The 14,165-nt window shown below is 45.6% G+C and overlaps 1 protein-coding gene across 1 annotated transcript in view; it reads right to left on the reverse strand.

The window, feature by feature from the left end:
• ROBO3 (roundabout guidance receptor 3) overlaps positions 1-5,744 on the reverse strand; it is a 438,180-nt gene extending 432,436 nt beyond the window's left edge. Inside the window, exon 1 of the mRNA XM_069741133.1 lies at positions 5,684-5,744. The gene's annotated coding sequence lies outside the window, so the exon portion shown is untranslated. The remainder of the gene's footprint in view (positions 1-5,683) is intronic.
• Between the last annotated feature and the right edge of the window lie 8,421 nt (positions 5,745-14,165).

Below are 14,165 nucleotides of genomic sequence, written 5' to 3' on the forward strand. Positions count from 1 at the left end.
CTGGACCATTTGGGGGATTTTGGGTGAAATTATGTCCAATTTGCCTTTTTTTTCTTTGTTTTTTTGAGTTGTGGACACAAATATGAGCCTGGTCATGTATTCAAGGTAGATTTGAGAATTTAGTGAGAGGAAGAATCTGAATAATTAGGCTGCCGTCACACTATCAGTATTTGGTCAGTATTTTACATCAGTATTTGTAAGCCAAAACCAGGAGTGGGTGATAAATACAGAAGTGGTGCATATGTTTCTATTATACTTTTCCTCTAATTGTTCCACTACTGGTTTTGGCTACAAATACTGATGTAAAATACTGACCAAATACTGCTAGTGTGACGGCAGCCTTACAGTAAGCAAAATGGGAATAAAACAAAGCAAGATCAAGTATTTTTATTCCATCAGTGTTTGATCAGTTTTTACATCTTTATTTGCACGCATTGCTATTATTTTCCATTGGGTAAACATGGATCGTTTTTGCCCCACAGGAAAAAAAATGAATACATGTGCAAAAACTGATCAAACACTGATGAAATACTGATGCAATTCAGTTCAAATATATGTCTATATTACAGATCTGTTAGTCAAGCGGTGCAGTGGTTAGCACAGCAGCCTTGCAGCGCTGGAGTCCTGGGTTCAAACCCCACCAAGGACAACATCTGCAAAGAGTTTGTATGTTCTCTCCGTGTTTGTGTGGGTTTCCTCCGGGTTCTCCGGTTTCCTCCCACATTCCAAAGACATACTGATAGTGAATTTAGATTGTGAGCCCCATCGGGGACAGCGATGATAATGTGTGTAAAGCGCTGCGGAATATGTTAGCGCTATATAAAAATAAAGATTATTATATTATTATAAAGGCAGCGATTCAGCAGTGGCAGGGAGGAGGTACACTGAGGAGCTGTCAATTAAATTAGGAAGTCGGAGATTCTGTAATGAGGAGGCCGGACACCGAGGAGCAGTCTCCGGACAGGTGGTAGGAGATTCAGCAGCAAGAAGGAGGGACACTGAGGAGCCGACAGTCAAGCTGTGTAGGCAGAGATTCAGCAATGGCAGGGAGGAGGGACACTGAGGAGCCGACAGGCAAGCTGTGTAGGCAAAGACTCTGCAGTGGCAAGGAGGTGGGACATTAAGCGGTTAATCAGGCTACGTGGACGATGTTCAGCATCAGAGAGGAGGAACACTAGGGAGCTGACAATCAAGCTGTGTAGGCAGAGACTCAGCAGTGGCAGGGAGGAGGGACACTGAGGAGCCGATAGTCAAGCTGTGTAGGCAGAAACTCAGCAGTGGCAGGGAGGAGGGACATTGAGGAGCCGACAGTCAAGCTGTGTAGGCAGAGACTCAGGAGTGGCAGGGAGGAGGGACACTGAGGAGCCGACAGTCAAGCTGTGTAGGCAGAAACTCAGCAGTGGCAAGGAGGAGGGACACTGAGGAGCCGACAGGCAAGCTGTGTGGGCAGAGACTCAGCAGTGGCAGGGAGGAGGGACACTGAGGAGCCCACAGTCAAGCTGTGTAGGAAGAGATTCAGCAGTGGCAGAGAAGAGGGACACTGAGGAGCCGACAGGCAAGCTGTGTAGAAAGACTCAGCAGTGGCAGGGAGGAGGGACACTGAGGAGCCGACAGTCAAGCTGTGTAGGCAGAGATTCAGCAGTGGCAGGGAGGAGGGACACTGAGGAGCCGACAGTCAAGCTGTGTAGGCAGAGACTCAGCAGTGGCAAGGATGTGGGACATTAAGGCTACGTTCACACTAGCGTTCGGCTAGTGTGCGTCGCGCTAGCGTCGGGCGACGCACACGTCATGCGCCCCTATGTTTAACATGGGGGACGCATGCGTTTTTGCTTGTTGCGCTTTCCGACACGTGCGTCTTTTTTTACGCTAGCGTCGGACCAAGAAAACGCAACAAGTTGCATTTTTCTTGCGTCCGATTTTCGTCAAAAAACGCCGCACGCGTCGAAAAACGCAGCATTTTTGCGTGCGTTTGCATGCGTTTTTCGGTGCGTTGCGTCGCCGACGCAGTGGCGCACAACGCTAGTGTGAACGTAGCCTAAGCAGTTAATCAGGCTACGTGGATGATGTTCAGCATCAGAGAGGAGGGACACTGAGGCTAGATGGGTGGAGATTCAGCAGCAGATGATGGGAACTATCACTCAGGCTAGGTGGGCAGAGACTGAGATAGAACTTAAACAAAGGATTATACAACCATTCTGACAAGAGTTATCAAAGCATGTACACCAGCCTCATCAGGTCTAAGATCTATTTCAAATTGTAATTAGGCTGTACTGTAAAATCTGGAGACAGATCTACTTTAATAGGTTTTAGCTAGCCTGTATACATGGGATGGATCAGTCACAACATTGTGGCTCCTGCTACATACAGAAGTCATAACGCCATTGGGAATATAAGCTTTCGATCGTACTTAACGCACAATTTGGCACTTTTATAAAGACAAACAGTCACAAAAATCTTACTGGCCTAGTTATTGGGTTGGAAACAGTAAAAGACATATAGACCGTGGTGTTATTAACATGACCAGTGATGCTGACCACTGCGACACCATGCTGCCCAGCACCGTGGTGTTATTAATGAGACCAATGACACTGAGCCACGGTCCTTCCCAGCACAGTGGTGTTATTAATGTGGTCAGTGACACTGACCACTGAGCCACCATGCTGCCCAGCACCGTGGTGTTATAAAGATGACTAGTAACAATGACAACTGAGCCACCATGCTGCCCAGCACCATGGTGTTATTAACGAGACCAGTGGCGCTGACCACTGAGCCACTATGCTACCCAGCACGGTGGCTCAGTGAATAGCACTGCAGTCTTGCAGCGCTGGAGTCCTGGGTACTAATCCAACCATGGACAACATCTGCAAGGAGTTTGTATGTTCTCCCCGTGTTTGTGTGGGTTTCCTCCTGGTTCTCCAGTTTCCCCCCACATTCCAAAGACATACTGATAGGGAATTTAGATTGTGAGCCCAATGACAGTGATGATAATGTATGTAACCTGTAAAGCGCTGCGGAATAGGTTAGCGCTATATAAAAATAAAGATTATTATTAGTAACACTGACCATATCACATAATGAAAATGTAATGACCACCATTACCTATTATTCCTGAAAGTGTGTCCAGAGTAAGGACAGTAGGAAGCAGGGAACAATTAGAGATTTTGGATTATGTAAACCTTACAAAGGCTGAGCTCATTTAAAGCCAATGCGAGTCCCCCAGCAGTTGTAGAGCTGTCATCCTCCTCACATGGCATCTGCTTCTGATTCACGTCCCCTCACCCTTCATGTTCTTGCTCACTTTATCAGCTCTGCCTTTTGTTCTGCCCTCTCTCCATGGACCTTTTTATCAACTGCAGCCCCAGCTGAGGCTTCTCCCAAATGAGGCGCTAACACCTTAGGCCAGTGCTCTCCGCTGGGGAGAGAGAGCAGCTGCAGACTGGGGTGCTGGCTGTGGAGTCATTCTTTTTTACATCTCATAACACACACACACGAGCACGTGGGGGGCTCCTGGCCACTTTATATTACACATTGCCTCATTATCTTGATGTGTAAAGCAGTCATTTGCTTCCATGTCACTATACTTTATTGCTAATGATACGTGGGCCCCAGCGTAACCCGAGGTAAGAGGCGCCGCACAGTCTATTGTGTGGACGGGACGTTCTAAATATTCCACGCATCGCTCATAAATTTATAGTTTATATTAACACAGACTACGATAAACGGTTATAAATGGGGCATAGTCATCATACAAAGAGGAGCGGTGACTGTCTATTGGCCATGCATGGGTGGAAAAACCTCTGATATTAGAAATATCTACTTGAGGTAGGTGATTAAACACAATGGCTGAAGTTTTCAGGTGCACTGATGAATTACAGATTGAGTAAATCCATCTGCCCTGATGTCATATCGGATAAGTCGCCAATCCGTAACAGCATGTAAGATATTGATCTGAAGAGATTCAGTTTCACACATCACAAAGGATGTTTCCTAACGGCAGCAGTGATGACGGCTGATGTGCTGGTCTCTATACGATGGGGACAAGTCCTCTCATATCCCACTGACTGGTAAACAAAGGACAAGGGTCACAGTCTAGACCGGGGCTTCTCCAACTTCTCTACTGGGGTCTCACCATACTAAGGCCATGTGCACACGTTGCGGAAAGTTGTGCGGATTTTTCCATACTGATTTTGATAATTCTGCAGGGAAACCGCACTGCAGATTTCCTACGGAATTACTGCGATTTTTTTTGCAGATTTTGTGCGGATTCCTATTATGGAGCAGGTGTAAACCGATGAGGAATCCGCACAAAGAATTGACATGCTGCGGAAAATACAACGCAGCGTTTTCGTGCATTTTTTTCCGCAGTATGTGCACTGCAGATTCTGTTTTCCATAGGTTTACATGGTACTGTAAACTCAGGGTAAACTGCTGCGAATCCGCAGCGGCCAATCAGCTGCGGATCCGCAGCAAAATCCGCAACGTGTGCATAGCCATAGGCTACTTTCACACTAGCGTTTTCTGCAATCCGTCACAATGCGTCATTTTGCAGAAAAAAACGCATCCTGCAAAAGTGCTTGCAGGATGCGTTTTTTCCCCATAGACTTGTATTGACGGCGCATTTGCGACGGATTGCCACACGTCGCATCCGTCGAGTGACGGATGCGTCGTGCTTTGGCGGACCGTGGGGAGCAAAAAACGCTACATGTAACGTTTTTTGCTCCTGAGGGACCGCTTTTTCCGACCGCGCATGCGCGGCCGGAACTCCGCCCCCACCTCCCCGCACCTTACAATGGGGCAGCGGAGAAATGCATCCGCTGCCTCCATTGTGCAATGCGTTAAACGCTAGCGTCGGAATCTCTTCCCGACGCATTGCGACGGGGAGATTGCGACGCTAGTGTGAAAGAAGCCTTAGTCAGATGATGTCTGGGCCTTACCACTGTTTGATGCTCAAATTAAAAATATCTCTCTGTGTTACTTTTTTTTTTAACTTCCTGAAGCCAGAGTCACATTAAAATAAGTACAGAATTAGTCAATGTTAATAAACCAGAGATTGCAGCAGCCATAGAAATGACTGTGCAGCTTATGATCACTTCCATGAACACTGGCAGCCTCAGATTTAGGATCTACTCTACACCTGGCCCCATTGGATTATCTTTATATTTCCACATTTAAGCAGCAATTGCATTGATGTGTAGGAGCCTGTAAGAAATATCAGAACACTCTTCTTTCTTGAGATTGGGTGTGTCAGCTCATGGCCTCGGACCATTTACCAGGAGGCAGATAACGGTGAACATATAATACACAAACTCTAGTTTTGGATGGAGACGTGGGTGACAATTGTATTGGTGGAAATCTAGGTGCCGAGATCAAATAAATAAAATGCTCCTTAATGTCAGGTCCATAACTTCTACCTGATGGTCTCTCTCCTAAAAAAGGCTGTGGATGAAATAAATGGATGAACGGGTGGCATTTTAATGTCACACGGACTACCTCCATAATAATGATAATAATCTTTATGTTTTATATAGCGCAAACATATTCCGCAGCGCTCTACAGTTTTGCACACATTAATTTTGTAAATGGCAATAGGTTTCCCTAGCGATCGTCTGCCCTACAAACACAAACATGCAGGATTATGGAGTTGTCGGCAGGAAAGCGATCAAATGGTTCATCGCACAGTTACCTTATTTTCTGAACATGGGCTTCTCAGTAGTCGGAGCTCCTTATCTGTTCCGGTTAATATATGGCCCTGCATGTGAAAGAAATGCCGGACTGTGAGATCCCAGATTAAAGATATTTTCTACAAACCTAAAGCAATGCAGGAAGACATAGTAATGCGAGTGCATATTGGATTTTACAACCAACCTTACATCGTACTTGCAGTGTCTGCCATGATCACATTCTCTTCATGGTTCTGCATTGTATTATCTGTATAACGTCACTCTCTGCCTGATACATCTAGCAGGACACACGGCTATAAAGAAGTTCTCCTCTAATGTGGCTAATTAATGGCTTTTCTCCTTCTCTTCACAGGCTTAGAATCCAATTACACCAGACTCTGAATGAATGACTTCCTGCGCTGCCATTGTTACTTTAGGCTTATTAAACACTGCAGGGTCAGATGGATGATCCCGTCCCAGGTTGGGCCTCAGCACGATGGGTTAATGGGAAACGTTTTTGTAACCTACACTGAATTATCACATAACTGGGTCTAAGGGTATGTTCACACGTTCCTGATTTCCATCCTTTTTTTTTCAGGACTGTTTTTTAAAAAACTGCAGCTCTTGGCAGAAAACGCAGGTCGTTTTTTTGGTCCTTTTTTGGTCCTTTTTTGATGCGTTTTTTGATGCAGTTTTCTAGCCAGAGTCTGTGTGTTTTCTAGGAATTTTTTTAGGGTTAAAATGGCTGAAAATACCCTAACCCTACCCCTAACCCTACCCCTATTCTAACCTTAGTGAAAAAAAAAAAAAAAAAAAAAAATTCTTTATTTTTTTTTATTGTCCCTACCTATGGGGGTGACAAAGGGGGGGGGGGGGGTCATTTACTATTTTCTTTATTTTGATCACTGAGATATAACCTATCTCAGTGATCAAAATGCACTTTGTAACGAATCTGCCGGCCGGCAGATTCGGCGGGCGCACTGCGCATGCGCCCGCCATTTTGCAAGATGGCGGCGCCCAGGGAGAAGACGGCCGGACGGACACCGGGAGGCCGGGTAAGTATAAGGGGGGGAGATTAGGGCACGGGGGGGGGGCATCGGAGCACGGGGGGGTGACATCGGAGCACGGGGGAGGGGCATCGGAGCATGGGGGGGTGGGATCGGGGCAGCCACACTCCACCCACGCACTTCCGCCCGCTTCCCCGCACTTCCTGCTGCAGCGGTTCTGCACCACGAACCGCAATAAAACCCGCAGATCTATTTTTGATCTGTGGGTTTTACTGCGGGTTTGACCTCACAATGGAGGTCTATGGGTGCAGAACCGCTGCTGTTTTACAAAAAGAAGTGACATGGTACTTCTTTTTTACCGCAGCTAATCAGTGCGGTTTTTTTTTTTTCAATTCAGGACCATGTGCACAGTGGGTCCTGTTTTCCATAGGGTACAGTGTACTGTACCCTGCATGGAAAACAGCCGCGGAACCGCAGCGGCAAAACCGCTGCGTTTCCGCTGTAAAAAAACGCACTGTGTGAACATGGCCTAACAATGTCAGAGGCAGCTCCCCAGACTTCTGCACTACACAGATACAGGGAGTAATTAAATGGTTTCAATGGGTCATAATTAGAGCCCAGAATATAAAGTACCATTCACAGGAAGCATAAATCTGCAGCCCTGATCAGTATGTGCTATTATCATATTATATACCATATGGGGCAGTATTATAGTAGTTATATTCTTGTACATAGGGGCAGTATTATAGTAGTTATATTCTTGTACATAGGGGCAGCATTATAGTAGTTATATTCTTGTACATAGGGGCAGTATTATAGTAGTTATGGTCTTGTACATAGGGAGCAGTATTATAGTAGTTATATTCTTGTACATAGGGGCAGTATTATAGTAGTTATATTCTTGTACATGGGGCAGTATTATAGTGTCAAGGTAAAAATATACGTCTTTATACATTTTTGTACTTTTATATATTCTTATGCTGTGAAACAATAAGTTTTTCTTTTTCATGCTTGCTAATGCAAATTTAACTGTATTTAAGATGGCTGCCAGTATTCACCTTTGCCCCACTTTCAGGCTGAAGGAACAAGTTGCACATTCCAGAAGGACAAGTAACATTTCTCTGGAATTCGAAACTTAACAAGATGTGGACAAAGAAAGATTCATCAGATGACGTCAGACCAACCAGAAGGACTGAATACTAGATACATTGCTTAACCCCCGCCTATCCCCGCCCTCTGCACACCTTCCCCCAATAGATCATGTAATATTGTGTATCAGGAAATAAAGTTCAGTAGTTGCTGTGAGGTTACCACTACGGGTGGAAGCATAAGCAGACTGAGTTTGAACCAGCTTTTGTCTGACTCATTCTTCACTCCGGTACCACTGCTTTTAATCTGATTTGGAATGACTGGTGGATGAAGGGTATTGTCGTGACGACCCCGACAATTTGTCGCAACCAACGTGGGGCGTGGCCCGCGATCCGAGATCCCCTGGACCCATGCCTGGACGTCCGTGGACGACACCCGTAGTGGCTGACCTCGAGGACTGATCACCCTCCAAACACGGTAAGTGGAGATTGCATACTATGTATGTGTCACACTTGCTAGTGTTTCAGCCATTATTGGTTAGTCTGTGGTCTCCTTGGGTCTGGGGAGTGAGCGGTCGAGTGGTGAGACCGAGCGCGATCCCGTGCCACGCTTCGAACCAGCAACTGAGAGACGTCGCACTCTGCGCGTCCTCGTGTACACCACACCTCCTCCACCGGTCATTGTACTCCATTCAACCACCCTAACTGTGACTGTTGCCTAGTAGTGATAGAGTGAAAGATTGAGGAAGTTTGTGGATTGGGGGCGGCTTTGAGAAAGGGATAGGAGACGCAGCCTCTGTGATATTGTACCAACTAGGTAATTAAGACGTCCCGAGAGGGGATCACCTGTTTTTCTGTGGAGGGCTCTCACTAGGAGACCGCCTCCCGACTGGTTAGAATATCGTGACAGGGTAGACTGTTAATCACTGGTGTTCAGGTTAGGGATAGGATATCGAGCGCGAGGCTCTTTATTCATAACACGTCGAACGAGAAGCTCCGTGTTAAGGACACACGTGTTGTTACCGCTGTCAGTGATCCTGGGCTGCAGCAGGGCATAGTATTCTGTGAGTCATGTTGCGTCTCTTATGGCAGAAGAAGTCCGTGCCCCACAAGTTAGATGAGGATGCTGTGGAAGTCAAGACAATAGTAGAGTCACGGGAGGGGAAGAAGGCAGTCAAGAATGTTGAGAGATTGTACAAGCATGTAGGACTGCCCTCGACAGGGAGATTGCAGCCGTCTACATGGCACTATCTCATAGAGAGCAAAAAGGGCATGTTGAAAGATAAAGGATTGTTAGAACAAGTGCAAGCTCATCTGCGAGTTGCGCGAGGTTTAAAGAACGAGGAAAAAGGTTGACGGAGAGGAAAGATGAAAGGATGCAGAGCCCGTGTTTGGTTATAAAATATCTCAATCATTGGTTTTTCTGAGGTGCTCTGGCATAGGAATTGTGTGAAGGTTTTGTAGAAATTAATTGAGTCTGAGAATTGCTGTATTCCGTTACTGTGGTTTTCCAAAACACCCCATGGGAGGGGGGAGTCAAATAGCTGCGTTGTTGTTTTTCTTCTTTTGTGTTGAGGAATGCTGTAAATTTTTATTTCTGTGTTCGTAGCTGATGGGAGGGGTGAACCCCTGCACGAATTGTTTTTTGACTTCTCCTCTTTGTGCTGCGGGCCAGAGAAAGGGGGGGCCGGCTGCGCTGAAGAATATGGAGTTGTGTATATTCTGTCCTTGGTTCAGTACGCGCTGAGTCCAGAAGAATTTAACCTATTCTGTATCAGCAGCTGCAGCGATCCTCACTCGCTCTCTAGCCCCACTGCTCTCTGGCCCCCACCGCTCTCTAGCCCCCGCAGCTTCAAGGACACACAGCTCGCAGCTCGGTTCCTTATCAGTGGCCCAAGAAGCAGAAGACTTCAGCTCCAGCTCCCCCTCCCTTACACAAATCTAGTCTCATATTCCAATATTCATTTTAACCATGTGTCTGGAAATCTCTCTCGCCATGTTAATTCTCAGACCAAGACAAGACAGATGGACTTGTAAATATTGCGGTCAGACAAACCCAGACTGGAGAAATACTTGTATAATCTGTGTTGCAACCCAATCTAAGTGAATTACACTGATTCCTGTCCAGATAAGATCACATGTAGTGACATAAGAAGCTGACAAAGGATAGTGGGTAGTGGGGACATTAATTTTGGGAGTAGGCTGACAGTAATCCTTTTGGGAAGGAGCTGTAGACCAGCATGTCATGTCACCCCCAACCGGTCATCTAGTCACCGCCACCACCAGAGAACCAACCACATCAGGTGGTGTAAGACAGATACAGGAGTATTATCCCTGGAAGCCCTCTGACTAGCTAGCTACGCTAAAATAATTGGCTGACCCTGAGAACAAACCTTTCCCATTTTACAGACAAAGATAATATGATGGATGTATAAGTGCACCTGAGCAGACCTAGAGAGTTGGTGAGCCAAGATGATGGTCAGATGGTATTTATGTTATATAACCCCTATGCAGATGAACATAATGAGATGTGTATCTTACATGTCCTTTCCCAATCAGTTTGAAGGAAAAAAAAAAAATAGGGGGGATAGTGTCTCTAACCCTGGCAGTTAGAATATCCTTATGTTATGCTGCTTCAGTATGTGGGTAATTTTTTTGTTTTTTGTTGTGTGCACAGACAGAGCAGGAAGCCATTGTTGCCACTGTTAGTTTTCACAAGTATCTGGCAGATCTGAACTGTCGGGTTTCGGCCTTGAAACTTCGGTTCTGCCTTGGTCAAGTGATATTTTTGGGTCACTGTCTCCTTCAAGGTGCCAGACACCTCACAGAAGAAAGAAAAATAGCCGTCAGCTACAAAGGATGTAACTGAGCTCCAGCGTTTCCTTGGACTATGTACTTATTGTTGTCAGTGGATACCGGACACACCCCGCATAATGCAATTTCTCTACAAGGCCCTGAAAGACTGTTCAAGAAATGGTGATGATTTTGGCAGATTCCACACAGGATACGCTGTTACTATGGAAGACACTGTAGTGCACAGAGCTGCACTCACTCCCTCCCATCCTGTCAGGACAAGAAGCAGAATTTCAGGATCTGTCTACTGCATGTGTTCTGGCCAAAGACAGACGGGCTAATATATACACGGACTCACAGTATGCATTTGGTATTGCTCATGATTTCGGAGCTCTATGGGCCAATCGAGGATTTGTTACTACCGCCGGGACCCAGTTAAGAATGCTGAAGCTGTTAAACCCTTATGGACTCAATCGAATTACCTACTCAGGTGGCTATTATCAAAGTTAAGGAGCACGGTACCATGGAACAGGCCACAGACTGTTGGTAACACCTTTGCGGATATGCAAGCAAAAGCCGCTGCTCTTCTACCCGTTGAACAGACCATACCAGCTATGATGACCACACGCTCTCAGTGTAAACAGTTACAAGAAACACTGACTCTACAGGAACCTGATGATCTACGACAGACTGAGGTTTTCTGCCGGACCCTGTGAGACCGCTTAATGACGATGCAGAGAATGTCCCCAAAGGAAGAAGTGAAGCAGTGGAAAGCTGATGGAGCACGTATGGACAATGGTCGCTGGAAAAAGGGCCAACTTGTGTGTCTCCCTAAGCGGATGTACCCTGCTATTGCCACGTGGGCGCATGGGCCCACACATCGAGGTATCTGTCAGACCTGCAATCCCGGTTAACTTCAACGTGTACCCCCGAAGTATTTTGCTAAGCCCGACTATCCTTTCCAAAGGCTCCAGGTGGACCACATCACGTTGCCTAAGTCTGAAGGTATGAATATTGTCTGGTGGTTGTCGACATGTTCTTCAGTTGGCCAGAAGTATTCCCCGTTACCAACGTGACTGCAAAGACCACAGCAAAGAAACTGATGATAGAGGTTATATGCAGATATGGTGTTCCAGAAGTTGCTGAAAGTGACCAAGGCCCGGACTTTCCTTCTCATGTGTATCAGGAGGTTCTGACAATGCTTGGATCCACTGTATCCCTCCATACTCTCCACAATCCAGTGGGAAAGTTAAGAGGCTGAACGGCACACTGAAGGGACAATTGACCAAAATGATGCAGGAGACTACGGCTCCATGGCCAGGGCTCTTATATATTCGTACTACCCCTATTGCAAAATATGGCCTGTCCCCATATGAGATATTGTTTGGTGCTAGGTTCTCAGTTGCAAATTTTCAGTCTCAGTAGTTGTCAAAAGAAACTGACCGTGCTGTTCAATATGTTATTCAGTTTAGTAAAAAAAAAATGTTGCTAACACCCATGTTTTAGTTTCTTCTTCCCTTCCAGGTTCAGCAGAAACCGATATTGGTCACAATTTGAAGCCTGGTGGTTTTATGGTCGTGAAAAGCTATGTCAGTAAAACTTGAAGGAAAGAGCACCTGGATCTACGCTTCACACTGCAAAAGAGACCGAACCAGCGCTTTGTCACAGTGGTGATCGAAGGAAAATGTTGTTGTTGTTTTTGGTCCTAGGGCCAGGGGTCATCCTCATCCCTACCTCCTCGGCCCCTATTGTAAATAAGAATACCGGTGCTACTATTCTCTGGGTAAACCTAACGGCCCCGGTAAATATCTGGTGATTTGATTTCTGCAATGTAGTCAAGTGCCCCGAGACTCAGCGGGTGGTAGAGGGAATTATCCAGTATTGTATATGTGTTACCAGAGATAACAATTGTGCTGGGAAGATATTTTCATAATGTGTTTAATAGTGGATACTATGGGAATTTAGGCCATATACAGCTCCAGGATATTAGCTTCAGACCAACCAAGGCCCCCGTTACCAGTACAGCTAAAACAGGCCCAGGTGAACGTTTGCAAAATATAGTTAACGAAGTAATCCCCATTCCAGGTCTTAGTTGGCAAGAAGTTTTCTCCATAGAAACACAAACAGCCCCAAGGACAAATTTATGGGTAAGATACAATGTAAGAGTCCAGAATATCTCTGTAGGATGTGTTGCTTGTGCTGCAGTGAATATATATCTATACACACATGCATTGTTTTTTCATGATAACAATACCACTGCCTGTGTTATGAAACTGTTGAAGGGCCTAAAGCCCACTGATTGCTCAGATTATGTCCCACTAATTCATGAAGAACCCAAACTAAAGGTCCCAGGAGGGATAACTGTGTTAGCTGATAATTATACCTGCTATAATTCCCACGACACTACAGGTACACCAGTAGGGGTCTTCGAGACAGGTTTCTGCAAAGAGAACAGTTCCCTGGATACTGACTTGCTGGCTAATCATACACAGTATATGTACGACATTTATTGGTTATGTGGAGATGGTAAGCTCCGTCCTAGGTTGCCTAATGCCTGGATAGGTCAATGCACCCTTGTTAAACTAGCTGTGCAGTTCAAGATTTTACCTTGGGATCCAGAGACACCTGATGAATATACCAGAAAGAGGAGAAGTCTCGATCAGCTCCACATGAGTTATGAAGAAGATCCATTGGTATATGTCGATGGCATTGGAGTGCCAAGGAGGGTGCCTGACCAATTTAAAGCCCAGAACCAGATCTATGCTGGCTTTGCTTCCATAATCCCGCAGGTGCAGATTATTAAAAATGTTGATTGGATCAATTATATATATATATTACAGTGAACAAAGGTTTGTCAATTTTACCTGTGATGCTTTCCAGGGTATAGTTGAAGAATTAGGCCCTAACACTAGAATGACCCTCCAAAACCGACTAGCCCTTGATATGATCTTAGCTGAGAAAGGAGGAGTCTGTGGGATGGTGGGAGAGGAGTGTTGTACCTATATCCCTCAGAACTCTGGGGTAAATGGAAAGACCATGATAGCCCTTAAAAAGATAAATGGGTTAGCAGCAGAATTAAAATCTAATGCTGGAGTAGACACATCTTTCTTTTCCGGTTGGTTGGGTGGGCTCTAAGGATTCCTTCAACAAGCTTGTCTGGTACTGATTGCCCTTCTTGTAGTTGGATCGATAATTCTCTGTTGTGTTATTCCCCTGTATAAAAAGGTTATTGCTGAGGCAACTCCGACTGGCACCTTCCTCAACCAAGAAGTAGACTCACCAGAGTACAATGGTACTTATCCAGGGGAAATCCCTAAGTACATCCCCCTCAAGAAATTAGACAAAACCCACTATTTTCAGATGATGTAAAGAGATTTAGTTTAGGGACAGCGGGAGAACTCCATGTGAAGCTAGTGAAGGGTTCAGCTGCCTGGAGGCCTCTCACAAGGGGAGAGCTTCTGAGGTGTCTGGATGAAGAAATCCACCTCCCCTTTCCCCATCACATGGACAGTCTCGAAGGATCTTTCTTTTTAGGGAAAAACTTAGTGTTTAGGGGGGATTGTCAAGGTAAAAATATACGTCTTTATACATTTTTGTACTTTTATACATTCTTATGC

This window comes from Ranitomeya imitator, chromosome 10 (assembly GCF_032444005.1).
Source record: "Ranitomeya imitator isolate aRanImi1 chromosome 10, aRanImi1.pri, whole genome shotgun sequence".
Taxonomy (NCBI): Eukaryota; Metazoa; Chordata; class Amphibia; order Anura; family Dendrobatidae; genus Ranitomeya; species Ranitomeya imitator.